The sequence below is a fragment of the Alexandromys fortis genome, unplaced genomic scaffold, assembly GCF_014885135.2.
Source record: "Alexandromys fortis isolate MF-2015 unplaced genomic scaffold, M_Fortis_MF-2015_v1.1 scaffold_85, whole genome shotgun sequence".
Taxonomy (NCBI): domain Eukaryota; kingdom Metazoa; phylum Chordata; class Mammalia; order Rodentia; family Cricetidae; genus Alexandromys; species Alexandromys fortis.
The window spans coordinates 95,380-122,596 of record NW_026067975.1 but is presented as its reverse complement, the minus strand read 5'-3'; the positions used below and the strand labels follow the sequence as shown (position 1 = coordinate 122,596).

The 27,217-nt window shown below is 45.4% G+C and overlaps 1 pseudogene; it reads right to left on the bottom strand.

Moving 5' to 3' along the window:
• Positions 1 to 1,748: 1,748 nt before the first annotated feature.
• LOC126510637 (V-type proton ATPase subunit E 1-like) lies at positions 1,749 to 27,217 on the bottom strand (annotated as a pseudogene).

The following is a 27,217-nucleotide window of genomic DNA, read 5'->3' as shown; positions in this document are numbered from 1 at the left end:
CTCATCTTCTCTGCCCACACACACCTCTCCCTGCTTCTTCTGGCCCAAGTGGCCAAGGTCTCAGATTGCCCATGTCCCCACAGCACCCACACAAACACAGCCTTTACACAGGGCAAAGACCAACAGCCATTCCTAGAGTCACATATACTTCCTCATGTGCATTCAGAGCTGTGTCTTGCTCAAGCGCATTCATTTCACACCCAAACACACACACACACACACACACACACACACACACACACACACCACTCGGAAGCACTCAGCAAACAAATATTACACATTCTTACACATATACACTTTATAGTGTTCCCACCCCATAGCTTTTCAAATGCATAGAATTTCCTTAGTAGATTCCCACAATCCATATTCATATATACATATCCACATATCCATATATATCCATGTACTCCTACATGTGTACACATAGTCATATATATTAGCATTTTAGCATTAGCCTCACAAAGGTTTATAGAGAGTGAGAACTGCTAAGTCCAGTCTCCTTTCCCTAAGACCTCCTCTTCACAGTCTGCTGCAGCTGCTTCCAGAAGTCCTTCCCCTCAAGACACATATGGGTTCTCTGCTAAACGGCTTTGTCAACCAGTCATTTCCTGATCCTTTTCAGGCGAGTCACAAAATTCGCCTTGTTTAAATAACTCTCCAGTGACTAAAAGCAATCTGAAAAGCAAAGAGTTTATTGGGGTTACCTTCCACATCACACTGTCACTGGAGGAAGTCAGGACAGGAACTCAGGGCAGAAACCAGGAGACAGGAGCTAATGTAGAGACCATGAGGGGATCCTGCTTGCTGTCTTGCTCCCCATGGCTTGATCAGCCTGCTTTCTTATAGAATCCTCAACCACCAGCCCCCAGATGGAACCACCCACCATGGACTGACCTCCCCGATCAATCACTAATTGGGAAAACACCCTAAAGCTGGATATTATGGGGGCATTTTTTCAATGGAGGGTCCTGCCTTTCAGATAACTCTAGCTAGTGTCAACTTGACATAAACTAGCCAGGACAAGTGACCCCTTGTCTACTTGACACACAGACGTCACTGTTAAGCTATAACCGTCCCTTTCTGGTTCATCCTGAAGCTCACACATTAACACCAAACTCACTTCTTTTACAAGATTTAAAAGTCTCACAAATCTTTACAAATTCAAACACTTTAAAATTCAGTTTGTTTAAAAAGCCAAACTTCCTTTTGAAACCTAAAACCTCTTTAAAAATTCAGTCTCCCCTCTGTGGGCTCTTATAAAATCAAAATTAAGTTAAAGATTTTCTTTTTCTTTCCACATAAACTTTTTGTTTTAAGAAATCAAGAATATTTGTGGCTTAGATTTTTAAATCACGTTTACAGATAAGGAAAACTAGACCCAAACAGTAACGGTGAACCTAGCGTTGCTGTAGGAATGCAAGCCCCACCTGCGCTCGATACCCAATGCAGGGGACAACATGCACAACTCACTCTAGTCTAGACTAGGAGCAGGGAGAATGGGTCCTCAGTGAGGGATGCGCAGCACTCTCTGACCCCTCCAGTCCTGCTGCGGGACCAGTGCACAGCTGTGGTGTCAGAGGAGCTGGGGCTGAGTTCCTGCCCACACCAAGCGGCCCTCTCTTCTGTAGACACTGGGCATTGGCTGCAGAGGGTATCCACTGATTACCAGTATTAGAACAGAAAGAGGAGCTACACAGATATCTGCTGCTCCAGGATTACAGCCTTGGATAAACTGCACCTCCCCAGGCTCAGTCCCAAAACCTCCTATTGGCATTTGCACCAAACAAGGCTCCCTGGGCTTCCGGCATCATCTGTTGAGCTAGGAGATCCAATTGGCTTTCCAGAGTGTTGGAAACATTTATGTCGCAATCCCCATCATAGATTTCAACTCCACCAGCTATTTCCTCAGGCAGGTAAGCCTCCTGGTCAATTTAGACATTACCATCTTTTCTGGTGGCAAGTTTATACACAGAAATTGCTTTTTGTACTGAAGCCTTCACTGAAGGGAAATCTTGTTTTCTGCAACGCACAACAATACGAGGCTCCAACAGCTGGTACAAGCCCTGAAGGACCAGTCCATTCCACAGCACTTGGTAACGAGTTGTATCTTTTACCGCCTTGCTGAGTCTCTGTTTTGCCTCATTTAGCAGATCAGTGATGAAGTCATCCCTTGCTTTGAGGACTTTGAGTCTTGCTTGATTCATCAGATTGTACATTTGATTTTTTTTTTTTTTTTTTTTTTTTTTTGCTGCTCAATCTTTCTTCTCTTAGTAGTCCATAATCTTCAGTCTTTGGGTTTGCCCAAGACGACCTTTCTCAATGCTGAACTCCTCTTCTGCCTTTGCATTGATTTCTTCTGCTTTCTCATTGGCTTCTCGTTTGACGACAGCCGCCATGTGCTTCATCTGCTTCTGTACATCTGCATCACTGAGGGCCACGGCAAAGACGAAGCTTGGCCAGGGGACTGCCTCGAAACTGGGTTTTAAGTTGCAGTGGAGCGAGCAAACCCGAGACGAAAACCCCAAGTTAAAGAGTTTCTTACTCCAAGAGGGAAGTACCACGGCACAGTCACAAGCTGAACAAAGCAAAACAAAACCCCAAACTTGTAAATAACTCGATGTCCAATTATTTGGGATTCACTCACTATCTTCTGGGCTCCTCCAGAGGGCGTAGGTCACTTCTCTGATTCTGCCCTCTGCAGCACACACAGAGCATGTCTTCTAGGCTCCAGCTTGCTCCTCAGCTCCATTGCTGCCCTTCTTAGTGGTCATCCCATGACACTGGCATCTCCAAAATGATGGAGCTTTGTGCTTCACCTGGGCTGCACTTTCACCAATAGCCTCTCCTGCCTCTTTTCAGAGATTCCAGTCCTGCTACACAGTGCCAGGACTCAGATGTTCTCCGTGACCCCTCACAACTTCAAACCCAGCACCACTGGTGACTCTTACACTATCAGGTTAGGCTGCCAGCACAAGACACCACTTTGGCCACCTCTGGACCACAGTTTCTGGACATTGACTCTTAGGGAACACTTCCCAAAAGATTTGACCTCAATGATGCTGGCTTCTTCTTAATCACAGTCCAGCTGACCAGAAACCACAGATTCCTCACACAAAAGGCCTGATAAAGTCTTTGCTTTCCCCTGAAACTTCACAAGCCAGGCCTCCACTGTCTGAATAGCTATCAACATCCTTACCTTCCAAGCTCCCACAGAACATCCTACTGAGCTTTCAACACTCAATGTGTTTCTAGCCCAAAGTTCCAAAGTTCTTCCACAACCCTTCCCAAAACAATATAGTCAGGTTTGTCACAGCAATAACCCACTATCCAGGTGCCAGCCTGTCTTAGTTAGGGTTTCTATTGCTGTCATGAAATACCATGACCAAAAGCAAGTTGGGAGGAAACAGTTTATTTGGCCTACAATTCCACATTGGAGTCCCTCATTGAAGGAAGTCTGGACAGGAACACAAAGCAGGAACCTGAAGACGGGAGCTGATGCAAAGGCCATGGAAGGGGTGCTGCTTACTGACTTGCTCCCCATAGCTTGACCACCCTGCTTTCTTATAGAACCCAGGCCCATCAGCCCAGGGATGGCACTACCCACAATGGGCTGAGCTCTCCCCCCATCAATCACTAAGAAAATGCCCTACAGCTGGGTCTTACGGAGGCATTTTCTCAATTGAGATTCCCTCCTTTCAGATGACTCTAGCTTGTGTCAGGCTGACTTAAAACTGGCCAGGACACCAGTATCCCATCTATAGAATCCTTTCCCATCTATAAGCCCCTGCCACTAATGAAGCAACCCCTGGCTCTGAGAAGTGCTGGCCTGGGAACAAGCCTGAACCCTGAGAAGAGTAATCACTCAGGGAGGTGTGCCCTGTGTCATAGGTATGAATCTTGTGTCACTTGTGAGATATTGAAAGCCTTGAGGACCAAGGATAGAAATGTGACCCTTCTCCTTCTCCGGTGACTCTAATATGCCTACTGGACCTCAGTTCAGCTCCGCCCAGAGTACTGCCATACTCTTCTTCTGGTTTAATTGAAGCCTTCCTTAAAAGGCATCCACCCCTGCCTCAGACATACCTGGGTACAAATCCCAGCCCTTCTAACTTCATTGCTTGGGCAACCTATCTAACATTTCTGAGCCTCCGTTTTCTCATGTAAGATTTTAACACAGCAACACCTCTTCTGTAGCTCTCAGAAGAGGCCACGAAGTACTCTGAACAATTCCGGGCACATGGCGTACAGTCCAACATAGTACCTCCTTTGCCTCTCTCATTTCCCTGTCTGCAGCCCAAGGCGATTGACCCCACAGGCTGCAGCGGGCTGGAACAGGTTCAGGAGAAGCGAGGGACACCTGGCTCCAGCCCACATCCACACACACAGGGCTGCATCTAGTCTGTTCCCCCTCATGTGGTGTTCCAGAGTTACACGACATCTTTGATTAATAAGAAGCAGAAAGATAAGTCACATGATAATTAATAAATCATTGGCGGCATTACTTTTCATCAGATAAGCCCATTAATCGTTCCCATTTCCTTACAGAAAGCCCAGGCCTTGAGGCCTCTCACAGCAAGTTGATTTCATGAGAAATACAAGGCAATGAAGGAAAGCAGAGCTGTGGTAGACCGAGCTGCATTGACCTGCAGGAGAGAGTGTGGCCAGCCCACACTCTTGGGCATGCTGGTTCAGAGTTCACCAAACAAGCACTGGTAGGGTTGGCTTCCCCAGTGAACCCAGAAATTCCTATCCCAGAGCTAGCCCACAGGTTTCCTCTCTGGCGGCAACACCGAGTGTCTGCCAGCATCCGGTGTAGCCACACTAATAAAAATGCATCTAAACTGAGAGGAACTTTACTGCACCTAAAAACCTAATAATGCCTTTCATTGCATGTGGCAGAATAAGAGGCACAGGGACATGCCTGCCCATCCGTTTGTTCACTTGTTCACCTCCATCCATCTATCACACAAATGATCAGAAAGCATCCATTGACGTGCAAGGGACTTGGGCAAATATATGGAAGAAAAAGAGACAGTGCCCACTTTTATAGAGCTTATATTTACTGTCTCTGAGTCCTTTATCCTTACAGAGAATGAAACTGATACAGAGAACTGCTTCCAAAAGCCATATTGAGAGTCAGTGGCAAAACTGGAGAAAAGTCCTTCACTGTACTTTATGTCCCATCTCTTCCTTCAAAGACTTCGCAAAGGAACACTAGTCCTCCACATCCCATCCCATCACATCCACACCCCATCCCATCCACATCCACATCCCATCCCATCCCCATCACAGAGACAGAGCTGGTCCTCCTGCTTTCATACCCTCAGGGCTGGCTCACCCACACCTTTACCACCAGGGTCCTTTTGTGTTGCCTAGGCAAGGTGCAGGGGCCTCTCTCTCCAGTACTGCAACTGACAAAGGGCAGGGACAGCTATTGCTATCATGACCTCAAGACAAGCTCTCCCACCTGATACAGGTGATGGGGTTGGAGGGGGGGACATTTATCCCTCATCCACACCACCTTAAGGCAGATGAGCGGTGGGGTCAGATCTCCCACACTCAGGTTTTCATCTGTGCCCCATCAACAGGGTCAGCTCTACTAGGCAGCCCAGAAAAGGGGCAGGGCTTGCTTTCCTGAGTGCTGCAGCTGGTAAGGGGGAAGATCAACACCCTTGTATAGCAGGAGGATGTTAGTTTATTTCCCGGCCAACCCGGCAGCTCAGACCCGAAATAATCACACAGAAACCATATTAATTAAATCACTGTTTGATTTCTGTTAATCTGTGTATCACCATGAGGCTGTGGCTTACTGGGTAAAATTCTGGCATCTGTCTCCAACAGCTCTATTGCTTCTCTCTGACTCCACCTCCTTTCTCCCAGAATTCCATAAAGTTAGTTTTCCCTGCCTAACTCTATTCTTTTGCCCTATCACAGGCCAAGACAGTTTCTTTAATAACCAATGGTATTCACAGCATACAGAGGGGAATCCCACAATTGAAAAGGGGAGGTGATGTGGGAATTCCCCTCTGCATGTTGTGAATACCATTGGTTAATTCTTATTAATCCCACATCACCTCCCCTTTTCTCTTTAAATAAAAAGGAAGGTTTTAATTTTAGCATAGTAAAATTCTATATAACAAAACAGTTATCAAGCAAGAATTATAGTTACAATATTTATATCTATTTATTTCTTATCATAAATAAGAAAAACTAGAACTATAAATTCTTCAACTCCAGAAGGATATAATATTACCTAAGTAAACAAGAAGTGCATTGGAAGAAACTTCCAAAACTCTAGAATTGACAGAGACATCTCGCTGTCTGGACAGTTACCCAAAGTTCTTCTGTACCATTGGGGCATCCATCTTCAGCCTACAGGTCCATAGTATCCAGCACACTTTTCTATGAAGCAGGAAATTTCAAAGACAGTTCCACCTATATTGGCAATTTGTCAGTCATTTTCTTCCATGCCCTGCAGAATGTCTAACAGACTCCTTCATGAAGCAGGGACCCTGAAGGACCATCTCATCTTTAGGCAAGTTCAGTAGTCATTTTCTGTGGGTCCTGCATGCCCAGTCCACATAGCACAACATCAAGCAATCCAGGCAAGAGCAGTTTAAACATTTTTAATTCTCCAGTACATCAAGGACAAATATAAACGTCAGAGGGGGAGATTTCTGTAATACATATGATAAACCAATGATAAAGAGTTCCACAGAATGAAGAATTTCAGATAAAGAATTTCACAGGTAATTCACAGAGGATAAGCAAAAGGCCAAACAGCCAGGACTCTCAACCTGCACACTCTTGACTTTGAGAACAGGGACAGCATTTCAACCACCACCATCACCACCACCATCCCCCCAACATTACCAATCACCACCACCACCACCATCCCCCCAACATTACCAATCACCACCATCACCAGCATTACCAATCACCACCATCACCACCACCACCATCCCTACCACCACCATGGCTGCCCTATTGTGAGATCCAACATGTCTCCAGGTACTGCCAAATGTCCCTTGGAGACAAAAATCAACCCTGGTTTAGAACATAAAAATATGCACAGTCATCTGAGTGAACAAGGAATTGAAAATTAAAATAACAATGTCACTCTTTCAGAATAGGAAGATTCTTAGGAAAGATGCCAAAGGTTTGGGCAGGGGAATGTTTGTGGTTTTGGTTTGTGGAGACACAAACAAGAGACACAGTTTTAGAAAAGGAGCCGGCAGCACCGGGCAGTTCTCTAGATGTACCTTCCCTTGACTCAGCAATTCTCTGCTCCCACAGAACCGAGCACAAGAGTGCACGGGGACATACATCCAAAGGGTGCCTAGCAATTGATAACTGAGAATTTGGAAATTATAGTAGAAGGGCAAAAGAACAGTTAAACTGCGGCATATTGAAGAAAAAATGGGAAATAATTGTCGAAAACATGAAATTAAATAAGGCAAGTTAGGAAAATATGACCTAGAATTTATTGTTAGAATACTGCATTCATGAACGCTTGTACATTCCATTATAAAATACTAATATTATAAGTTAAAATGCTCTATTCACGAAAGCTTGTACACTCCTAACAGTGCTTAATCCTTGAGACAGAATGTGGTTGAGGTGGTGAGGGGATTGAGCTTGGACAAGGAAGGGAACATCTTCCTGTTGTTTGTTTTGTGACAGTCTGTATGGCTTGAGTTGGGAGAGTCATAATTTTTTAAATGAACTCTTAAAAAATTCCCAAATGGAAAGCATTCATGCTATGCATGCCCCAGTAAGTGGGTCAAGCCACTCTGACCTCCGTGGACCGTGTCACTTTTTCCATAGATCAGATTCTGGAAGGTTACCACCAGGATATGGAACTTCACCTGCCGGCTGAAGTGAGCTGGAACGTGACTACAGCAAAATCAGATCTGGGTGGAGTCTCAGCCACTGGCTAAGGACATGCTGGACCAGGCATGTGTTTTCTTAGCAGTTCCCTGAAACGATCTGGGAAAGGGAGCTGGTCAAGCCCAACGCCAGTTTTCTTCACTTTTACTCCATGCTGCGTCAGTGAGCCTCCCCACTCTCTCCAGCAGATGCTCTTGTTTCCCGGGCCCACGTTCAGTTTACAAATCTCTGGCTCTGGTCCACTTCCCACCACAGTGAATTGTCCCCGGAACACAAAGAAAACAGAAGTTCTGAGGTCTGGAGCTATTTTTCATTCTTTATTTTCACAGCATTATAAATTTTAAGTTATGTTTTCAGCTTGGAACTTGCATCCCTGGTTGGAAGCCGTGAGTTTGAAGCACAAGCGTGTTAGCAGTGAAAGTGTGAGACTCGGAGGCAAATTCAGCAGAGCCATGAGACGCAGTGGACGCGATGGACATGTTGCTAATCTCTTCCACAAGACCCCAAGTTCTGTAAGAACCATCGCTCCATCCCAACTACACCCAGTGCACCAGTAGAGCAGCCCACTAAAATACCCTGGATTGAGCTGAGTGGGCATCACGGCAGAGTTCCGGATCAGCATATAAAATCACAGTATGAGGTCGTTGCGACTACAGCCATACTGAAAAGAATCCCCCTGCAGTTTGAGGCACCATCCACCTGCCAAAATCAAACTACCAGGAATAAAACTTCCTTCCCAATAGATCCATCTATTTAACTTCTGGTTTTTTTTAAAAATTCTTATTGCTTTTGTTATTATTTTATGTGTACAGGTATCTTGCCTGCACATACGTGTTATGTGCCATGTGCATGTCTCTTTATGCATATGTGTATTTGTAGGCATGTGTGTATGAACATGTGTACGGGCATGTGTGTGTAAGTTCTGGGAGAGGTGAAAAGAGGGTGTTAGGACGCTGGGAGCTGGAATTCCAAGCAGTTTTGAGCTATTCGATGTGGTTCTGGGACCTGAACCCGAGCCCCTCTGAAAGAGCAATGGGTGCTGTTAACTTAGGATCTCTTCAGCCCCTCCCTTTTCTTTTATTCCTAGCTTCAGCATATGACAGAAAGCATACGCTTGCTTCTCGGAGTCTGGCTTGTTTCGCTTAACAGAATGATCTCTAACTCTTACCTATTTTTCTGAAAACGACACATGTTCTTATTAAAGTTATTTGAAATGGGGTCTGTGTCGCCAGTTAGAGTAGCCTCCAACTCTCCATCCTCCTGCCTCAGTCTCATAAGTACTGAAGATGTGGGTATGTGCCACCACATCCAGTCAAAGTGAGTTAGTTAGAATTGTGCCTGGCATAGTAGTGTTTGTGTGCCAGGGTTAGCGGATGGCATCCTCACTCCTAGAATTACCTATTATTTACTGAACTGCCAGCCGACCAGGGCAGAAAACCCTTCCCTCTTTCTTGTTCTGCAATCCCAGCTCTTGGAAAAACTAGGTGATCAAGGTCTGATGAAAAAGACAACTGGCAAGCTGGGTGTGCCCACCCTCCAGGGACCCCAGCATCCCAAAAGCAGAAGTTCACCATCCTGAAGAGATGAAGGGTAGACCCAGCAGGGCTTGCTCAGGGGTTCTGGATCGCCTGATCACTCACCATGGGGCTTTCTCAGAGGCAGACTCACGCATCCTTAGCAGGACCTACCTTCCTAAGGACCCAGACTTTCTCTGAGTCTGGAACAATTGCCCTCTTATCTTGATGGGTCATTGTGGTGCCATGATCTAGAAAAACTTCATTCTGAGGAACTTCTGCTGTCTGTCATCTGTGTTTAGAACAGCTGATTTGCAATCCCTTTCAGTAAGAGCCCTCCAGCCCATCACCCTGACATCTCTCTGAGGGCACCCTTCACATCTGAATCTCTCAGGCCACATCTGTGTTTCAGATCCAGCCTGACTCACAGTCCTCAGATTTAATATGGAGTCCTCCACACTGCTGCTCAGTCGAAGCCTAAGTCTCAGGCAACATTCTAGCCTCCCCAGCTATGCTTGATCGACTCCCTCTCTCCTTACCTTAGTGGCCAGCCTGCAGCTGTCCAAAGCCCCAGATCCAGCACTTCTGTGGCTGGTTCCCCTCTCTCCAACTGCCCTTGGAAGCTAGCTCAAAAATCCTGTCAGATTTGCATAAACTGTGGCTTACTCCAGGGCATGCTTCCACAGACAAAATGCTATGGCCTGAAAAATTCATTTCACACCCAGTTATTTGTTCATATTTTTTTTTCTCTATTTCAGGGTGGACAAGCTTTTTGAAATTTATTTGTGTCCAACATTCATTCCAGAATACAGTACAAAATCATCATTCAGAAATAGTGATCTGTCACCGGAATGAATGAATGAATGAATGAATGGCAAGACAGATGTGTCTGTAGGGCCCTGTGGCGCATAGGAGTGCCACAGTGGTACTACTGACTATAATCCCAGCACTTGGGAGGTTGAGGTAAAATTTCAAGTTACAATCTAGCCTAAATTACATAAGAAAAGAGAGAAGAGGGAGGGGAAAGATTATATTTAAACTTATTGTGTTTCTAGAAGTTCTTCTTTAGAAAAAAAAATGACAAAAACAAAGAGGCCAGCCAAGAACTAGAAAGAAGTCCTGTAACATGCAGCCCAGGGCTGGCCAAGAACAGCTGACTTCTGAAGAGCCCAAGGCACCCAGCTTGCTACCCCTCCCACTTCGTGTGAGTCCAACCCAGCCTCCTTCCCTTGGCATTGACTAGACACCTGTGTCCCTGCTTTAATCCCCAGCTAAGCTGCCTGTACGTAGCCTTGCACCTTCCCTTGTCCTGGCCATGGGAACATCAATAGTCCAGCACACCTGTGTGCTAGTGGTCATTGATCCGTGGGTGGGGCCTAGCAGGACAGAGGCCTCAGCTTTTGAAGCCCTGACAAGACTTCTCTACCAGGCCTGACCCTTGACCTGCAGGTGGGCACAGCCTTTGTCCCTGCATGTCCCAACCACTGTCGGTCCCATTGCAGAAACCCGTGAAGGTATTCAGTTCAGGTCAGCACAAAGCAAAACAAACAGAAGGGCAGGGGGCCAAGCCTGTGTGGAAGGCTTTGCTGGACGGGGAAGCCACTGTTTGCAATACAAGGGTAATCCTCACCAGGTAGGTCCCGCAGGACAGCAGGGCTCCACCTGTCACAGCAGGTTGTGTATAAATGTACGGCCAAGGTCAGCTCTCCAAAACAAGAGGACTGGAAAGCAGGGGCCCTGCAGAATCGGAAAATGCCTGGGCATCAGAAAGCAACGTTTTCCCTTTTTGAGCACACAGATAGGCACAAAGCCCAGAAGCTGTGATCGGAGCCCAGGCGTATGGAGAGCATCAGCTCACCTGCATTCACGGGGCTTGAGTCACCAGAAGTCACAACACAGCTGGCAACTGTCACTGTACTGCTGACAAACAGCAGTAGCGCTGAACCTCTGATTCGGGGGAACCTACAATAAGCGGCAGAAGAGGACAGACCTGGATCTAATGCCACCTCAGCCACACACAGATCGGCTTCAGAAACTCACTCAAGTGGCTTACCCCCACGGGGCCTCGCTTAAATCACCTGTAATCAGACGTGCCAAAGTCTTGTGCCAACAAGAATGGAGGCTCTAGAGATCGGTCATGTGCAAAATAGGTTGATGCTACCCTCAGCCTCTCGCTTCCCACCACCTACCTGGCACAGCAGGTCCTGCAAGTCCCAAGCACTAGGACTTCTCAAGCACTTCAATGTTACACTATTCTTTTCATATAACTTGCAGAAAATACAGTTTTCTTAAACCCCAGTTGTCTTATTTGTATGATCAAGGTAAAAGTAACTATCTTGTGGCCAAGTGGTAGTGGCATATGCCTTTAATCCCAGCACTTGGGAGGCAGAGGCAGGCGGGTCTCTGTGAGTTCAGAGTCAGCCTGGTCTACAAGAACTAGTTCCAGAAACAGGCTCCAAAGCTACACAGAAACCCTATCTTGAAGGGAAAAAAAAGTACCCATCTCGTAAGCTTTTCTTTAACTTAATATTTAAAGTTACTAATAAAATATTTTCTCCCAGTACAAAAAAGTCTTTGTGCATGGTATATTGATAGTTTCTGGGTTTTCTTTGTTTATGTTACATCTTAACCTGTAGTTGAGTGAAACTGGCCTCTTTCTCATTTCATGCGTCATCCATGTCAGGCTTTAGAATATGATTTTGCCTCCAAGTTTATCAATATCTTCTGTCTTGTGGCAGAATCTGTGTAAGATTAATAACATTTCTATCTTAATTAGTCTCCAGAAGCTAATTAGCCTCTGATATTTTTACTGTAGCAGCAATTGGGGGAGTGTTCAATTTCCTTTAATGATTAGAGGACTACTAGAGTTTCTATTTATTAGATCCGTTTTGGAGCATCATGTCTTTATCAGGATCTGTCTACTTTTTAAAGTGAATGCTTTTAACACTTTGTCAAAGATTTGGTGTTTACAGCTGTGCGTGTTTATCTCTGGGTCTTCTAGTCTGTTTCATTGGTCTACAGGTCTCCTTTGCCACACTCTCTGCATCACTATGGCTCTGTGGTATAGTTTGAACTTGAGAAATATGGCCTCTCCTGCTGTGTTCTTTCTGCTTAGAACTGCTTTAGCTATTTGGGGTCTTCTGCTCTTGTTTTTCATATGAATTTTAGGACTGTTTTTTTTCAAGTTCTGCAAAGAATACCAGTTGAATTTTCATGGGGATTTTATTGAGTATGTAGATTGCTTTCAGTAGTATAGCCACCTTCATAATGTTGACTCTACCAATCCAGGAGCATGGAAGAAGGTCTTTCCATATCTTGTATCCTCTTTAATTTCTTTTATTTGATTATTACTAAGATTTAACAACATGAGATATGCTATCTGATGCAGCACTGCTTCGTGTGTGTGTGTGTGTGTGTGTGATGGTAGTAACAACAATCAGATTAATACATAATCCTTTAGTAAGTTAACTACCATAATCATATGATTTTATATCTTTGTGGAATTAGGAAGCACAGGTTTAGGAGAAAATGTGGCCGTGGTAATAAATAGGCATGTAGAAGATTATGCTCAAGCAAGAAATGTATATAGCCATTAACATATGTACACACAAATGAATCAAGTGATGTCCAAGTATCCAGGGACCTTGGGTGCTACTGATGGATTGAATAAATGTAGATGTCCTGATTTTGATATTATATTCTTTTTGTTTTACAAAATGTTGTCACAAAATTTACAGTGGATATATTTGAGGTTTCTTGCAACTACATATGAATTTATTATCTCAATTAAATTTCAAATTAGCCAAAAAAAGTGGAAATGAGCCAGGTGTGAGGATGCACACCTGTAGACCCAGCTATTTGGGAAGCGGGGGCAAGAGGATCTGCTGAGCCTTGTTCCAGGCTAGCCTGGGTAATATAGTGATCTCATTTCTCTTTTCTTAATAAAAGAAAAAGTTAAGCCTTTATCCACAATTTTAAAAAGAAAGCTAAAACATAAAAGGTCCTCAAAACTTTCCCCTGGGAGAGATCAAACTCGGGATCTGAGAATCTAACCCTAGTGCCCCTGCACCTGCTTAAAAGCTGGATGCTAGCGAGTATCTAGAACCCTGGGTATGAAGGATAGGGTGGGAAGACAGATGAATCTTTTGAGATTGCTTGGCAAATTGGTAAGCTTCAGGTTCAGTGAGAAACCCTGTCTCCAAGACTAAGGTGGAGGGCCAGCAAGATAGCTTGCTTAGAGAGTAAAGGTGCTTGCCACCAAGCCTGGTGATCTGAGTTTGATCCCTGTTAGCAGAGGTTTCTGTCCTGCCTGGCCCCACAACAAACACACAGAAACTATATTATTTATAATACTGTTTGGCCAATATCTTAAGCATATTTCTAGATATCTCTTACATCTTAAATTAACCCATTTTCATTATTTTATATTTTACAATGAAGCTCATGGCCTACTGGCAAGGTTCCGGCTAGCAGCTCGCTTCTTTCTCTTCTGGTGGCTACATGGCCTCTCTCTGATTCCGCCTATCTTATGTATATATATATATATATATATATATATATTCTCTCTTCCAGCCTAGCTATGTTCTGTTAAGCCTTTGGCTGAAAGCAGCTTCTTTATTAACCAATGAATTAAACACATATACAGAAGGACCTCCTACACCAGATCCCCAGGGCTCAAACAGTTGTCTTCTGACCTCCACACATACTGCAGCATCCAGATGCATGAAAAGCATAGACACACATGCGCACACACTAAATATATGTAAAAACAATAATCATAAGATAGAGAGTAACTGAAGAAGACACCTGACATCAAGCCATTGACTTCTGGCATCCACACACGTGTGTGTGCAGTTATGTGCACATAAACACACAAACAACATATATGCATGGCAGCTACTGTTATTAGAATTTAAAATCACATTACTGACAAGGTGTGGTAATGCACATCTATCATCCAGTACTCAAGAAGCATAAGTAGGAGAACATATAGTTTGAGACCACCTGGGCTATACACAGAGACCTCCACAAAATGCATCCAAAAGTTGGTCCCAATGGCACAAGTTGATAACGCCATTCAAGAGGGTCAAAGCCTGTCTGGGCTATGGGGTGAGTTCAAGGCCCCTGAGAAACTTAGTAAGAACTTGTCTTGAAATAAAAGAAAAAGAGATAAGGATACAGCTCAATAGTTGAGCACTTGCCTCATGTGAGTGAGGCCCTAGGTTCAGGCCTCAGTGTCAGGCAGAAGGGGAGTGGGGAAAAGGGGAAACAAGGAATCCTAAGTTTTCTACAAACATGACTACAGAGTTGTCTCAGTAAAATGTACAAGATAACAAGAGGAAAGAAACCACTGAAGCCAAATGAAAGATAGCCAATGAGCTCCTCCAAAATTCAAATGTAGGCCAAATGCGGGCAAATGGTGACAAGGCTTCAACAAATTCAGTATCCTTGGGCATCAGAGGAGAGAAAGCTCTTCAGCATGATTTTAAGGTTATATTGGAATTTTTATGCCAAATCTGCCCACACCATACACACACACACACACACACACACACACACACACACACACTAATACACCATGCACACACATGCCACACCTGATATACATGCACACACACCATACACCATACACACACACACACACACATACACACACACACCATGAGCATGCTTTAAAACAGAAGCAGAGTCATCAACAACACATTGTGAGACGGAGCTTGGCAGAGCATAAGAGAACCATCAGCAGATTCCTGGGCAGCAGCTAGGTGAGCCTGAGAAACAAGTTAGAAAGCCGTTTGTCATAGGGTTTCCCTGTGCCCTGGGCAGTAGCTGCTCTGTGGACAGAAGTGCAGTGTCGCCCCAACTAGTCAGTCCTACTATCTGGCTAAGACAGTGCTTACCAGCAGATGTGTGGGTAGGAGGTGTGGGGTGGGGGGATGGAGAGCAAGAGAGAGAAAGTTTAAGTTTCATATTTATCAAGTATTTTTGATACTTTTAATTCATTTTTTCACCTGTTTACTATAATTAGACACTAAAGTTCTATCATCTATCTATCTCTCTGTCTATGTATGTATGTATGTATGTATGTATGTATGTATGTATCTATCTATCTATCTATCTATCTATCTATCTATCTATCTATCTATCTATCTATCTATCCCCCCAACCAGGTCCCAGGGTTGGGAATCAAACCCACAGCCTTTGTCGCCCACACCAGGCAAATCCTTTACCACTGACCTACACTATCAACTCCTCCTCTTTCATTCTAGAAGTTACACTCCCATGAACACAGTTTTGTCCGTTCTGTGCCCATATTTCTGAATTTTTTTCTCCTGAGGACCCATTCTTAGAAGAATGAGCATGCCAACTGCTGCAATGGCTTTTGAATTTGTCATAAACTTTAAAATCCTTGGTGCACTCAGTGTAAGAACCCTCCAGAAAGTTAGCATCACTCTATGCTGTGCACAGATACTTTCTCCTGCATCCTTCATAGTGTTGAAGTATTTCCCTTCTTCAGCCTGTTAATCCAATCGAGCAAAAAAAAAAAAATGGTGCCATGTCATTCTTCCAGGCGTGCTAAGAGAGCAACAGCAAAGGTAATGATCTTTCCCTCGCTTGCAGCCAGTTTTCTTGCTATGCTTTTCTCTACTTGCATGAAGACAACCCTTGAAACCTGCTGCCTTACAGAAATCTCTCCATGCTGGGATTTTTTTCTGGCACAAAGGCTTCAGAGCACGTGTAGTGGGAGACATGCAGTCCTGGGCCAGCCATCAACCCACTACCTGGCTGGCCTGACGACAGAGAGACAGGAAACCTGAGTCCCTTTTTGTAAAAACACTTTCATAATGGCCAGGCCTCTGAGTGGGTGCAGATGCAGGATAAGCCAAGAGGAGGATAAAGTGAAAGGCCATATGTGAGGTCTCTTAATTGCCACAGGACTGGAAACACTATTACACTTGCTTTTAATCGCTCCACTCTCTGTTCCTCTCTTTCCTTTTAATTTTCCTAAATGGCCCAGCCGCTGCTTTGGAGAAGGTATTTAATATGGGTGAGGATTTAGCTGTTCCTCCAGCAGCAGGCTGGGCTACCGCTTTTGAAATGTCATCTTGATTTGCTGCTTCCCCACTAAGTAAGAGACTTACTAGGGCTTAGGGCATGAAGCTGGATACAAACCTCCCTAATGAAATGGTCCAGGCCCTCACCTACCGCTGTATCTCAGAGGACAGCTGCCCCTGGAACAGGAGCTGATAGGAAAGGAGCCTGGAGCCTGAAGGACTGTCTTCTGAGACATCCCCTCTGTGTCCTTGGCTCCAGCACAGAACCACACCATGTCCTCCTGATCTGTCATATGTGTGACTCTCCTCTCCCGAGCCACCTCTTCTTACCCCAGGTCAGTCAGTTTAAGTTTACCCAGCTCTCCGAACTTACGATTCTGCTAGCATTTGTTTCGCAGTATGAGAATTAACTGTCAACCCTCACCCTCTTTCCCTTCCATCTACATTCACCCCAAACCTGGAGTTCTTTGAAAACAAGGATCACATCTGTGATCCCTGGGTGCCAAAGGAGTACTCAACACACTCCAGAAGAGTTCTCAATGAATCATTGGCGTGCACAGACATGAATGACTGAATCACTGGCGTGCACAGACATAAATGACTGAATCACTGGTGTGCACAGACATGAATGACTGAATCATTGGTGTGCGCAGACATGAATGACTGAGTCATTGGTGTGCACAGACATGAATGACTGAATCATTGGTGTGCACAGACATGAATGACTGAATCATTGGTGTGCACAGACATGAATGACTGAATCATTGGTGTGCACAGACATGAATAACTGAATCATTGGTGTGCACAGACATGAATGACTAAATCATTGGTGTGCACAGACATGAATGACTGAATCAGTGGTGTGCACAGACATAAACAACTTGACTAGCCTTAGAGAGGTCCTTAGCTTATGAGTCTATTACACCTGTTTCCTCGCCTATCCAATGGAAAAGCAGCCTCCTGCCCAGCATCCCTTCACATAGGCATTGCACACCACTATTAAATGACTGTGAACAGTCGACTTTAAGGAAACATGGATGGTGGGTCTCCCAGGAGTCTCTAGACAGGATGGTGAATGGAATCTGGAATCAGGCATGTTCTCAGCCTACCATGAGCCCCACATCATGGTGAAGTCAGGCTCGAGATGCTAACGAGGCATTAAGCAGCCAAATGACAGAATCACTTAGGCATTCTGCATTGTCCAGTCTCTGGCTTTTGGTTCCCAGCTGCCAGTGCAACAGGATTTACATAGTCCCATGCAACAGGTCACATGATCCCACACATTTCAAAGACCTTTCATGCTGTTGGTCCCACTAAGAGCTGTCAGTTGTCCCTATCCTGCACCACCAAATCAAGCAAGTATTCTCCGGTGCAACATGCATTGGTTCAAGAACCAACACAGACTCTGATGCTTCTGCTGGGTATGAGAGGCACCATTCATCCTTTGAAGGTTTCAGTATGCTGTGACCACTGAACCCCTGTCGTTTCCATAAACACAGAGGCTCTGCATCTTCATGAGCTTCACCCCAATCTCCACAGGGAACAAAAATCGCACCTACACCTCCAGGCTACTTGCCCTCTCTTGCTCATCCATGCTTTCATCAATATGACCCTATCAGTTACCTTTCTTTTTGCTGTAACAGAATACCACATACATGACTTAAGAGATGGAACGCTTGTTTTGACTCACAGAGGCATGTCAGCACTTCGCAGTGGGGAAGGCAGGGCAGTGTAGCCCCATCCATGCAATGGGAGTCTGTGGCAATAGAGAACGTAAACTAGAGCCACGGATAGCGATAACATCTAAGGACCACACCTACCGGTAGAGCCACGGATGGCGATAACATCTAAAGGACCACACCTACTGGCCTAATTCCACCAGGCGGGTCTCACCTCCTCCATACCCCACAGTCCCCACAATTCACATCACAGCACTTAATGCATGGCTCTATAGGAAATACTTCAGGTTCAAACTAGAAGAGACAGTATGATGCTCTTCAAAATATCCAGGTCCCTTGGGATTACACTGCAATATAAGGTAAAAGAAACAGCATCACAGCAGACAGGGTCATCAATGTGCCCTATTGTCCGTGGCATACAAATCCAAGTGGGTTGTGTTCCTGCTTCACAATTGTGGGTTTATGTCCACACGTATCTACTGAAGACTTTTGTTAGCCCTCTGCCAGCAAGGTCAACATAGCTGGCTCAGCAGAAGCAGTGGAAGAGAAACTTGGTGTTGAAATAAAAATGAAGATTATTTGAGGCCAAAATGTGATGGCTGACTCAAAAAGTTTTACTGTCAAATAAGGAATCTGATCCAGCCCAAATTCTAGGTGAACTCTTCGGGCTAAGATTTGTGAAGAGACAAACAGGGAAGATCTGTCAACGCCAACAAACAGAACTGTCTCAGGACTGCATTAGGGAAGCAAACGGGGTGATGCTGATTGACAAGTGATCCTGCCTTTTCCCATCCTATAAGCTTCGCAGATGGTTGTCTGGATATACATGGTCCATCTGACTTGTGTCAGGCAGATGCTTCTGCAGAGGATTTGTGCAGCCTCTGCCGAAGAGCATGACACCCAAGTGCTCCAGACCAGCCTGAGCCAGACCACACGATTATGTCACTCAGTAAGAGCTGATCAGTTTCTCTTTTTTTTTCTTTTTATTTATTCTTCTCTCATACAAGACGTCCGGACTGCAACCTCCCCTCCCTCCATTCCTTCCAGGTCCCCCTCCATCTCCCCTATCCTCCAGATCCACTGCTCCTCCATTGCCCTTCAGAAAAGAACAGGCCTCCCAGGGATATCAACCTAATGTAGTATAACAGATGCAAAAAGACTAAGCACAAACCCTCATATCGAGGCTGAAGGAGGAAACCCAGGAGGAGGAAAGGGTTCCCAAGAGCAGGCAAAAAAGTCAGAGATGAGGGTTGTTAGGAGTCGCACAAAAAATCCAAGCTAAACAGCCACAACATACATGCAGAGGACCTAGGACAAACCCATGCCCCTTTAGTCTTGGTGACACCTGCAAGCCCTGCTTAGTTGATTCTGAAGGCTATGATCTCCAGGTGTTCTCAACCCTTCTGACTCTTATAATCCTTTCTCCCCATCTTCTGTGGAGTTCCCAGAGTTCCACATAATGTTTGGCTGTGTGTCAGCTGATGAGACAAATCTCTGATGTCAACTGGGCTAGGCATCCATCTGAGGTCTCTGGGCCATCCAGTTACCCGTTTCTGCCCACTCAAGCAGTGTGAGGCGTGGGCTCCCTCTTGGGGCATGGGCCTCAAGTTAGACCAGGAATTGATTAGCCACTCTGACAGGCCCTGGGCCACCACTGGCCCAGCATGTCTTACAGGCAGGGCAGGTTGTATGGGTCCAAGGTTTTATGGCTGAGTTGGAGTCCTACCACTGAATGCCTTGCCTAGTTACCAGATAAGGTTCCATATCTTCCATCACTAGAAGTCCTCACTAGGGATACCCTCATTGCTGGTAGGAGTTGCTGAAGAAAGCAGAGGCAGGAAGATCAGTAGTTCAACACCAGCCTGGGCTAATCAGTATCAACAGGTATGGTTTCAATATGAAATGTCCTGCACAGATTCATCTAGGTCTCCAGTGGGTGGCACTATTTAGGAAGGCGATAGATTCTTGAGAATGCAGGGCTCTACTGGAGGAGAAAGATCATTGAGGATAGATTCCTGGGAAAATCTTGTCCCTGATCCCTGCTGTTTTATGGCTGTTCCCTCACAATAGAAACATTTCCTCCTGGGGAGGGGGCTAGATCACTCAATAAATCTCAATGACAAATATGAAAATATATGCGTGAGCCAGGCGGTGGTGGCGCACACCTTTAATCCCAGCAATTTGGGAGGCAGAGGCAGGCAAATCTCTGTGAGTTCAAGGCCAGCCTGGTTTACAAAGTGAGTTCCAGGACAGCCACGTGCGTGTGTATATATGCATGGAATGTGGGAGACCTTTGGGACACTGTAAAAGAACTAAACTTTAGATTATGGGTGTAGAAGAATACAATAGTGAAGGTACAGAGACTGTTTTAAATAAAACCACAGGTTTATCAATGGGTACAAAGGTACAGAGGAGCAAGGGTTCTAGGGTGCTGTACTGGGAGGCTGTAGATGATGAGAAGATGCTCTACAAACATTTCAATGTGTCACCAGAAAGTGATAATACACGCTTGAGGAGACTGGTATGTTTAACACAATTTAAACATGCACCAAAACACTACATGGCACCCATAAATATGTATGGCTTTTCTGTACCTGTTTAATTTTTTTTTAATTAGCCAACTCCTTCTACTCTATCGGAATATAGTCCCTTTCCTCCTCAGACAGCCCAGCATGCCCTGGGCTGGATTCTTCTTTGGGTATTCCCAACCACACAGAGCACTGAACTCAGCACTGCCTGTGGCCGAGCGAGTGTTTAGTAAAACACGTGAAAAGTGAAGGGCACCTGCTGTCCTCGGGAAACATTCTCAGGCTTCCCAGGGCATACACTGAGCTGACATTCTTTAAACTGCTTCCTACTCTGGTCTTTGTACGTGTGGGTACCTTTGAGCACAGGTACAATGCCTGGCTGCTTGCACGCATGTTGTGGTTTTATGGTGTAGAACTGGTGGGGTAAGTGATTGGCCAGACCCGGAAGAACGTCTGAAGATTTGTGAGACTAGGAACAGCTGTATGTGGCAATGCTGGCATTGCTGGTGCTGCTATTTATGGTACTGCTTTTGAAATGGCCCTGAGGTCCTGGATTCAGAATCTACGATATCTGTTCCTCTCTTGTCTTGGGTCATCTCCAATCAATCAGGTCTACTCTGCTTTCTCACATACATCATTGCCCTCTTCAAGCACCAGGCCCCATCTATATTCACAGAGATGAAGTCGTTCTGTTCCCTGGGGCCTGACTTCTAATGAGAATGACTATTCATGAGCGTTCTCAACTGAGCGGAGAGTCAATCTCCTGGACTTGCTGTTCCCAGCAGTCTCGACTGACATCAGTGTGTATCAGCAAGACCAAATGCTGAGCCTCAGCCTCTCGCTGGTTTTAGACTGGGATTTGAGGATAGAATAGAGAATTAGAAAAAGGAGAATTGTTGTACAATCAAGACTGCACCAAGCCTTACCTCTCTCTGATCACATGGTCCATTGTGCAAGGCGCACTTACTTGTGTGCATATGCGTGTACACACGCACCTAACCTTTTCCTCTTGTCTTCTACACTTGACCAGCTTAAGTGACTTGGCTGATGACATGCTAGCCAAGGAAGGTCCCTGCCAGATCTCAGTTGATTCACATGCCAACCTGCCCTCCCCACCCATCTAATCCTGGCCCCTCTGCATTCCCTCCCGCCCAATCCCAAACCTTGGACTTCTCTGTGCTTCTTTGTGGTCCCACACCTCTGGGCACTCCTACAACACTGCTCTGCCTGAGGGTTTATAGTTCAAAGGTCTTCCCTCCTGGGAATCCCTCCAGCCATCCCAGTCCTTCAACTTATAAAGTACCCCGCGCTCAGCCCTCTCCCATGACCTCTGACACTCTCTTAGGCATGCCCTGGTGTAACAGTGTGTATGTAGGCATTTGCCGTTACTCTTTGAGCTTTATGAAAAGAAGGAACTGCCTCTTATTTGTTCCTGGCAGAGTGTGTGTGTGTGTGTGTGTGTGTGTGTGTGTGTGTGTGTGTGAGCATGTATACACGCACACCTTCGACCCTGCAGAAAGCTGGGTCAGCACAGCTCTTAGTTTCACAGACTTCCATCGCCATGGTATCTATGATCATCATCAAAGGCATCTCCTCCTTGATTCCCTGCTGTCACCCCACATCCTTCCTGCCTCCTTTTGTCTCCACACTCCCAGAGCCTAACCCAGAGCACAGAAAGGTGCGCAGAAAACATGGCGTGGCATAACAGGTGGAGGATCGAATGTTATCCCACCACTCAGGGAATTCAGTCTACCAGTGCAGGCAAAGAAACTAGTTATTGGAAAGAGACTGGGCTTCTCTGGCTGCTACAGAGAGAAACATAAAGCAGTGTACACACTGGAGACTAGTTGATCGTGTGGAAAGGAAAATTGAAGGCTTTCATTCCAATTTAGCTCAATCCGTCGTGCTAAAGATGGTCTCTCAGCACTGTATCCAAAAGCGAGGTTTGGGGAGGGGAGGGTAGCTCGGTGATACAGCATCTGCCTAACATGTCTATATGTGTAAATGCACATACAGATATATGTATACAGATGTGGCAATATATACCATTTATAGCATTCAATACCTAGCATACACACATTCAACACACGGCATTATATATACACAAATATATGACATATGGCAAAATAGCACTCAGGGGGCACTCCTGAGCCCTAATGATGTTGCTGTCACATCACTAAAAACCGGCCCTTGTGAAACATTGTCTACAGTGCCTATCTGCGAAGTTTGCCCACATCACTGCCAGGATTCTGAGGCCATAATACCCTTAGAAACAAACAAGCTTGCCCCAGGTTTGATCCTAGTGGTAGATTATTAAGAAGAGGCTGCAATTGGTTCTGTCCTGTGCTGATTACCACATGGCATTTGGGACCAACAGAAGATGTCAGAGACACTGTATACACTGGGAATGGACTTGCACAGGGACCTCGTTCCTCTTTGCAAATCATTGCTAGAGATGAAAACAAATCAGAACCAAGTCCCTCAGCCAAACTCGGCCCAGAGCCACTGAATCCCAGAAGATTTGTTACCTGTGTGATGCTAGTGTGGGCCCTGAGGTTCTGGGGTTGCTTCTTATGTAGGAATACTGTAGCAATTAACTGCTTTTTAGATGATCTACACAGCCGTTAGTGATCTGAAATTTGGGACTCCCAAAAGTCAAATCTGTCAGTAAGAAAAGGATCACCTTTAATCCCAGCACTTGGGAGGCAGAGACAGGCAGATCTATAAGTTCAAGATCAACCTCTGGTCTACAGAGAGAGTTCCAGGGCAGGCTCTAAAGCTACAGAGAAACCCTGTCTTGAAAAACCAAAAAGAAGGAAGAGGAGGAGGAGGAGGAGGAGGAGGAGGAGGAGGAGGAGGAGGAGGAGGAAGAAGAAGAGGAAGGAAGAAAAGGACCTTCCTTCCTTAATTAAGCACTGAAGTAGACATGTAATAGGGTCTAAAGGCAGTCACTTAGAGGAAACCACCCAAAAGCTTCGAGTAATGACAACATACTCTGAATAAGTGCAAAGCCTTGGCGGAGTGGGGAGGAGGGGACTCTTGAATAAAGGACAACATGCAAGCTGGCACACCTGTCTATCTATCTGATAATACTTACATTTACTGAGTACCCCCTAATATAATCACCAGATTCACCAACATGGGTTTTTTTCCTCTTTAGGAGATGATCCCATTCACATTAGACTAATTCAATTAATGGACGCTACTATGTCTAACTATGGCTGATTTTTTTTTTCTCTCAAAATGCCAGATGCCTAAAAGTAGATGCACGAACTGCTAGATTAGTGGGAAATTATTTGAAAATCTGTTAACAGACTACCGTGAAACTCAACCACTATCACTGGGATTCCCGGGAGCTAGTGTCAGAAACCAAGGCATATGTTTTCCATCCCTACATGCTAATACATTAAAAAGGAAGGTCCTTTCGACCTAAAAATACAGTTTGCAAATGTTCAAAGGCTGCTTGTCATCATGTCTCCTCTGAAGATGTGCAGAGTTTGCATTTTAAGTGCAAATGTCTGCTGGTCTCCAAACTCCGGGGAGAACCATAGCCCGGCCAGGCTGCAGCCAGCTCAGGTCAGTGTCTTCTCCACCAAGAGTTACACTTACAAGATGGCCTAATAAAAGAGCAGTGTGCTGGAGCTCGCCAGCAGCCCCAGAACTTAGGATGCTGAGGTAAGAATAATCGCTATGAATTCAAGGCCAGCCTGGGCTACACAGCAAGGCAATGTTCACGGAGCAGGAAACATGACTCAGCAGTTAGAAGAACCCTGGCTGCTCTTCCGGAAGACCCAAGTTCTAGTCCCCGCACCCACATGACAGCTCACAATTCAGCGTGATAGCCCCTTCTGGCCTCTGTAGACACCAGGAACACGCATAGTACACAGACATGCAGACAGATACCTATACACATTTTAAAAAACGACAACAACAAAGAAAACCTTATCTTAAGAAAATCAGAGCTTCAGATCTCAGATTTATCTCAGTAGATAAATCACTTCACAAACAAGCATGAGTTTAGCCCCCCAGAAACCATGTGAAACTGGATTCAGTAGTATGTGTGCAATCCCAGAGTTCTGGTGATACAAGCGGGCAAGGGGAAAATCCCCAGAAGCCTGTGGGTCACTTAGCCTGGACTATGGAGCGGCAGTGAGAGATTCTGTCTCAAGCAATGTGGAAGGCAAGGATCAACACCCAAAGATGTCCTTTGACATCCATACACCATGTGTGTGCATGCAAGTGTACACACACATGCCACAAACACAAAGATTTATAAAAGAAAAAAATTGAACAAAACAAAAAGGTGTTCTGACTGGGACTTTATGACACCATTCCAGGACTAGATCTTCCCTCTGGGAGAAGGGATTTGCTGGTTCAGATGAGCATAGGGCATTCTTTAAAGACACTCTGGACCGTTTAAGGCGAGGCAAGTAGGAGAGCTTTGCCCAGCATGCATAAGATCCTGTGTCCAATCTCCTGGACTGCAAGAAAAAAAACAAAGAAATACATAGGACAGAGAGAGAGAGAGAGAGAGAGAGAGAGAGAGAGAGAGAGAGAGATTGAGAGAGAGAGAGAGCGCTGAAAGAATCTGTACCGAGTACATGGTCTTTAGAATCACACCTAGTCCCATCCTGGTCCTGACATCTGTTTGCTTTGGGGCCCTTGGGAAGTCACTGCATCCTTCCAATGTCACGTTCCGCAGCTGTGACATGGGAACTTGGTGGCTGTCACGCCAGCATATCAGGAAATGGATGTGGAGAACTGAGCATGGTACCTGCCACACAGAAAACTTTCAAAAAAAAAAAAAAAACCAGCCACGAAATGCAGGTAGTGGGTTTCAACTTGATGAGGTGGGAGCTGTTTAAAGTAACAAAAATTATTAAACCAATGGTGTGACTGGAGAAAGCCCCAACTGATGTCATGCTGATTTTAACAACTGAGAAGTCCCTCCTGGCTATTCTGCCTAGCATTCTTGTCTCCAAAGCCACAGACCAGGAAAACACCAAAGCAAACAAATAATATACTAATAGAATCATGCCAAAAGAATATGTAAAAACCATCCTAGTGGGAGAATTGGGACCTATGAGGCTCACACCCAGACTCTATGGTCCCCACCTTCTTGTTCTCTTTTTTCAGGTACATTACCATTGATGGGCACCTGCTGTGTACCAGGCACTGTGCCAGGTGCACAACGGGCATTTTCATCTTATTTTCACAAGGGCATGGCAAGCTGTGTAGTGACATCCCAGACTGGCAGGTGAGGAAATGAGGCAGAGCAGCTAAGTCCCTGCCCAGACGTCCTTTGGCCATTGTGTAGTCTGGTGGACTGGGCGCACACCTTAATCTCAGCAGTTGGAAGACAGAGGCAGGCATATCTCTGTGAGTTTGAAGTCAGACTGGACTACCTGGCAAGTTTGGGGACAGTCCCAGAGACAGAGAGACCTTGTGTCAAGGAAACAAGAGAGGAATAGAGAATCCGCATGTGCCCTGCATCCTGCACACCATATGCAATGAAGCCCTGTCTTCACTGTCTACTGTCACACACATTGACATTCATATTTATTATGCATGCATATACAGACATAACCTTTATTGTGGAAAATGTTTCTTTTTCTTATAAAGAGTTTCAAAAGAAAACCAGAAATGATTAATTGCGCAGCAAACTCTTACGTCCTCACCGCTCAGCTCCAACAACTGTCTGCTTGTGGCTAGTCATGTTCCCGATGTATCCCAATCCACTTCACTAACTCTGAATTTTAAAGCCAGCGTGGGGCACTGGGTTGCTTCACTCATAATCCGCGGTAATCTCGACACTGGGAAACATTTGGAGAACGTTTGCCGGGTGCCATGCAGGCTAAATCAAGGCAGACACACACTCACACATCATCAGGAATCACAACGTTGGGACTTTACTGCTATCCCTGCCCCACAGATGGTGGTGGGACACAGAAGCAAAAGCAACCCACCAGCCCGAGGTCCCATGGCTGATTATGGCACATCTGGAATGTGAGCTCAGGTATCCTGGGCTCTTAACCTCTGCACTGCACAAGAAGCAAAGCCCTTTTTCTCCCAGGATCCTCTTCTCCCACTTGTCATAGAGCTGGCCCAGAATGGGTATTATATAACATATTATATAACTATATTATATAATATTATATAGCTCATCCTCTTTGCTGCCCTGTCCAGCAGCTCTGCCACATGGTCTTTCTATCAAACTGCCTGGAAGGAATTGTGCCTCCAGACACAAGTTGACACTGCAGTTCCTGTGGCCTCTGCTCAGTACGGAACGTGAGGCTACTGTAATAGACGCCAGCCTCCACTCCTGGGACCGAGTCACAGGGCACAGAACACGGGTCAACCTTTGGCAGTTTTTTACAACTTGACACCCCAGTGCTCTCGTCTGCAGCCCCCACTGTCTTCACATAGGCGCTGATTTCTCCAAGGTTTTGCTTCTTGAAGTGAACACGGCTGCCACTCAGGATGCTCTTGACCACATTGGGAACAGCCTGCGAGGAAAGCTTTTCGTCTTGATTGAAACCCTCCGCATTCAT